The sequence below is a fragment of the Lytechinus pictus genome, chromosome 3, assembly GCF_037042905.1.
Source record: "Lytechinus pictus isolate F3 Inbred chromosome 3, Lp3.0, whole genome shotgun sequence".
NCBI classification, from domain to species: Eukaryota; Metazoa; Echinodermata; class Echinoidea; order Temnopleuroida; family Toxopneustidae; genus Lytechinus; species Lytechinus pictus.
In genome coordinates, this window is record NC_087247.1 from 25,730,073 (window position 1) to 25,735,723 (window position 5,651).

Here is a 5,651-nt window from a genome sequence, read left to right on the forward strand (position 1 = left end):
TCCTTTTAGCTATCATTGAACGAAGCATCCAGTCTCACTTATACTGTACTTATTGAGGATTACCGAAATAATTCTCAATTGGCTATTTGGGACTGTGCACTGAACCACTCTTGTCTGCGAAGAAATGTATGGTAATTCAAAATTTTACGAATATACTTACCATGCCAAATTGAAACATACGAAAATAAGAACGGAAAAGGACATGAAACGAAATAACAGGGGGAAAATAAATGAACTCACCTTGTAAACATACGAAACGGGTATTTCAACGAGGACAAACGTGGAGTCCATTTTCGGATGCGAAATCGATTATGGAAGTATCGAATCTTGTTAATGTTTTACGCAAATTTCACCGGCCAAAATCTTGGCATGCTGGTAAAGTATTTTTATTCAGGGGCGGTGCCAGGGAATTAGGGGCAAGGCTACCCATAAAGGTAACAATTTTTTATCAATTCAATGATAGGGGTCTATTCTATTCAATTCAATTCAATTCAATTCAATAATGGTTTATTAAAAACATGCCTCGCAGCCAAAGGCTGAATAAAAACATGTGTACAATTTACAACTTGAACTTGAATATAATTTTTTATTTTTTTCCTCTTTTGAGTGTTGATTTTTCATCGGGGATGAGGTCCCTGTGGCTCCGCCCCTGTTTCATACATAAACGAATAATTCTATAAGAATTGTCTGGAACAGTAAAAGCGTTACCACCTTTTTATTAAAAAAAAAAGGTTGTAAAGCTTTCGGCGAACAGACATTCAAACAAAAATTATGAAATTGAATTTCATTACCCGAAGGTGACAACACAGCAATCTTCTTGACATGATACATTAAATTTTATGGAAAATGGCTAAAGAATAAGTTTCGACCAGGCGCCTATTCTACGCCTACGGGGGGGGGGGGGGGGGCTAATCAACTTACGCTACGAATCCTGGTACTAAAACCTAAACTTAACCAATTTCCATAAAATTTAAAGTTTCATTAAAACCATTAAGTGATATTGCCGTAATGTTCTACGGGTAAAAGGACTCACTCGTACAGCAACGTTTGATCAGTCTCAGAATGTTCATCTGTCCTCTCTCTGATGGCGTCGTCATGCATCCACGTTCCAAGGGGTTCCAACGAATCCAAGTAACACAAAAAAATTTCATAAGATCCAATAAAGAAATATAACTCCAAAGTTCCATAAACATGTCTGTCCGCTGATAGTAAAAAAATTATCAAGTTCAAATTGATAAAGCAGGGGCAGAACAACCGCCCAGAGACCCATCAACAAACCTCCCATGAGCTGGGGCTAAGGTTTGGATTAGCCTCGGCGAAGCTCTGCCGTAAAATTGGTGTCTTGTCCGCACACAATAACTGAAGATTTTCTGTCCAAGAAAAACCATTGTAAAGTCATTCTGTATATCTCAAGTTCTACCTGTTGATATTCCAATGTATAAAGATTCGCCAACTGCCAAAGATCCGGGCCAAAGATATCTTCTTCAATATAATTTAGACTATATCCCGTTTGAGTAGCTTCGGTATTGTTGGACCAGTTGTGCCTGTCCTCGGGAGAAAGGATTCTGCTTGGTCACGTGACTTAAAATATGACGCATTAATTTTGGTGAGATGGATGTAGTTGGCGCCAATAACGCAACATGCACCAGTGCAATGGAGCGAGGAATGTATCGCAAAGAATGTTCTTACATATTCTCCGTTCTTCGTGTCCATAGTCTACAAATTAGCCACCAGGTCTCCCCGGCTGCACTTCTCATTAAAGTTATGGCATTGAAGGTGTGTGGTATTGTGGCAGTTCTAAAGTTGACGATGAATGAATTAAAATACAGGCCTGCATTGAATCGAGACTTTTGTTGAAATGTGCGTCGTACATTCCATTTCATCTTCATTTCCAGATTTCGGAACAAATTTTTGATAATTTGCGAATTTCCCAAATCCGTCAAAACTGTGGAATTGAATAAAACACACAAAAAGAATTGTGAATACCAGAACAATACTGATTATAAATATAAATAAAATGAGTTGTCACAAACCTACGCAACATCTGCATTATGATGCCAAAATTGGTATTATCCGGAATCAAAGTGGTGCTCCAGGCTGAACATTATTTGAACAGATAAAGAATATTGAGACAACAAAACGCTAAAAATTTTATCAAAATTGGACAAGGAATTTCGAAATTATATGACACGATAAAGATTTACATTATTTCGGTGAAACAGTTGTATTCATTTCTTCAATATTCAATAACAAAATTTAAGTCATATTCCCAGTTCTTTTGTATTTTATGATATGAAATATATTAATAATTTTGTATGTTTATTAAAATTTTGTCTCCCAAGAATTATTTTTTTTTGCTTCAACTTATTTCATTATGGGGAGACATATCATACACACATATATGAACATTTGAAATAATTATGATTTCATGTAATGACATGAGACAAGAGAAAGTGGGGACATAACATCAGCTCACCTAATGATAATTCATATCGAGTTCATAAAACTTATCGCCAAAATATTTCCAATATTAAAAATTCAATAACTTATTTGTTTTCAGATTTTTTTGTGAAATTTTCAGCATTTTGCTCTGTGAATTTTACTCTTGTTCCTTTAAATATGTTTCTTTTCCGCCCGGAGTACCCCTTTAAGGCTGCTAAGAAATTAATTGAATTGAATTTGATTTCTGTTTATTACACTGCAGAATGTATCTAAGATAAACGAGTGGCTGAGTGCTGGTAATAAAATAATTAGGCCTGTTCACAAAATTTATGAAATAGTCACAATATTATGGAAGTAAAACGTGAGAATGGGTATATAATATCAGCCCATTTTTGATAATAATAATAATAGTCAGTTCTTGTATAGCGCATAACACATTATGAATAACGTCTCTATGCGCTTCCAAAGGACTTGGATATTATTACCTCGGCTGTAGCTAAAGCAGCTAGCTTCCAGCGCTCGGCATTTCAAGGAATAAATTCCTGCCATGTACCCATTCACCTCACCTGGGTTGAGTGCAGCAAAATGTGGATAAATTTCTTGCTGAAGGAAACTACGCCATGGCTGGGATTTGAATCCACGACCCTCTGTTTCAAAGTCCGGAGACTAATGCATAATACATAATCATGACGGATTGCATTCATCTAATAGTGCTAAACTTTCAAATTCAATACAAACTTTTTGGTGTCAGAATGTCATCAAATTTCAATTTATTTACTCATATTGTGTTTAATCTGAATTTAAGACAGTTGGCTGAAATCATTTAACCTTCGCAAATAGTCTTAATTACGCGGTCCTTGGCACTGATGATCTTTCAAATTAAATCAGTAGTCAATCCTGGTTTTACATTGAATTTCTTGAAGGAAAAGGTTGAACAGATATGCTTTCATATAGGAAATACAAACAAATAAATGAGATGACATCAGCTATCGGCTAGTTCATCGTTTATTTATAAAGACATGCTTCAAATTGTTTTGAAATAACGCTACAATTTTAAACTTCAACTTCGTTATTCATCATCTGATGTTGATCAAAATAATATTTAGTGGGTTTTTTGTGTGTGTATGATGATTTTATTCTGTTCAAATAAAACGTTTTTCAGCCAGGAGTATCCCCATGAAGAGATTGGAAAAGTGGGGTTGATTGAGTTATGGGTCTAAAATCAGTTTTAGTGGCATATATAGCTGCGTGAGGTGATGACAGTCCGAACGTGCCGCACACACTTCATCGTCAACATCAGAATGAAATTTACGTCTTTTTTAATACTTGCATCCGTGAGAGGTACAAATTTCTCTGGTAGAATGCAAAATTGAAATACCTAGCTCGCTTGTTATTTCACAAATTTACTGGCAGCTAATTGCAATAAAGAACTCGGGCTCGTGAGATCAAAAAATTAGAAAGAGAGAGAGAGAGGGTAGATGGGGGGCAGTGGCGGCAACAAGGTGAGGGGCGCATGAGGTAATTGCCCCTTCCGACATTTTTAAAAATTAAAAAAATATGTTGTGGAGTAAATCCATCCTCCCTTGCCTCCAAACCATTTCCATTTGCCCTTCACTGCCCCCAACTTAAAAAAATCCTGGTGCCGCCACTTAACAGAGGGAAAATGTTAAGTCTTCTGCACCGTTTACTCTATAGTAAAGTATAAAAACAAGCATTACAAACTTTTGAATTTTCACGTGTACGTTTAAAAAAATTCTATCTCTCAATTTTCAGACCTTTAATAATCCCCCAAACAAAAATACATCTTGCTTTCTGAAATTTGCTGTAACATCAAGCACAACAGTTGACTTTTGTAAAGATGGTTACAAGTCACTACGTGTTTTATTATCTATTTAATATTATTTCCAGGTTGTACCATTTTGGGTGAAAATAATATGTCAAAATTCACGATATTGCCCAGACTGCCTCAAATTCTGAAAAGGTAACAAAAATGGGATCAACTTGTAGGAAATGTAATATTCTTTCATTATATAGTATTTACTTACAATTCTTCCATCGCTCTCGGTACAGGATAGGCTAAGACGTAATGCCTTCTGTTCTGGGCTGATCTTACAATATCTGTCGAGTTGCTTCCTTGTCTCAAATTATTCTTCAGTGTCTTGCCTCCTCGTGCTGTTTCTATGCCGACATATCCTAAAAAGACAAAAACAAAAACAAATGGTCAGTCAAGATGTGAGTCTTTCATTTAACGCCATCCGAGATCTAAACATTTTCTTTAGGGGCAGATATTTTAAATCTTGTCTTATCAGATGTGATTTAATAAACTTTTTCACATTTTTGTTTTTTAATTTATCGGAGTGGACATGTGGAACTCTTGTCCCTATCTGGTCAATACTGTCTTCTGTAAACCTGGATTCTTGCTGTATCGCACAATTATTTTATTTTAAATTCATTGTTCAAGAAATAAGCTTCACCGTCTGTCTTAATTCAATGCAAAGGTAAATTAATCATTGTATTTCAAATTCAACCTTCGAGAAATAAAGTTCATTATCTATCCTCACAATTCAATGGAAATGTAAAATGCATTTGACCATTGCCATAACATGCTTATGTGCCCTTTATATTAACAACATTTTATGTGTCAAGTAACAAAAACAAAATAGAAATTCACTTCATGCCTAATGATATTTCATAAAAATAAAAGATTCAAATAATGAACTAACCTCTTTGCTTGCCTTTCCGATGACATTAATTGTCTAAATTTGTCGGATGAAACTGATAAACGTGGAATTTTAGCCCTCATCCAAACATACTAACAATTGAACTGATAATGAGCTGTGACAGCGCGGATGAATCTTCGCATTCAGATCATGCGGTCTTGCAAGTTGGCGGTGCAGTACAAAAGCTGTTTATTCCGACGTAGCAACAATTAAGCATGGTGTGCTATCCCTTTATACAGAATAGCAAACGTTAATCCATCCAACAACCAGTCAAGCTGCCACTGGTCAACAGGGGCTGGTACTGCATTTCATAAATGGGGGAGAGGCACGAAAAAAGCTAGTAACTCCCAGAAAGGAGATATCACAGATATTTAAGAATTACATAATTTCCTTCGTTTTTGATGGCCGGAGCCCCCCCCCCCCCCCCCAATCCATTAGGAAGAGAGAGAGCGCAAGCATTGACCCCGGACAGAATGTCGTTGGTGTTTC

At 36.1% G+C, this 5,651-nt stretch overlaps 1 long non-coding RNA gene across 1 annotated transcript; it reads right to left on the reverse strand.

Moving 5' to 3' along the window:
• Window positions 1-1,033: 1,033 nt before the first annotated feature.
• Window positions 1,034-5,287, reverse strand: LOC135153741 (uncharacterized). Its single transcript, XR_010293247.1, has 3 exons — window positions 5,166-5,287; window positions 4,488-4,635; window positions 1,034-1,945 (listed from the first exon to the last, which is right to left on the reverse strand). It is a non-coding gene; the product is annotated as an uncharacterized LOC135153741 (long non-coding RNA).
• Between the last annotated feature and the right edge of the window lie 364 nt (window positions 5,288-5,651).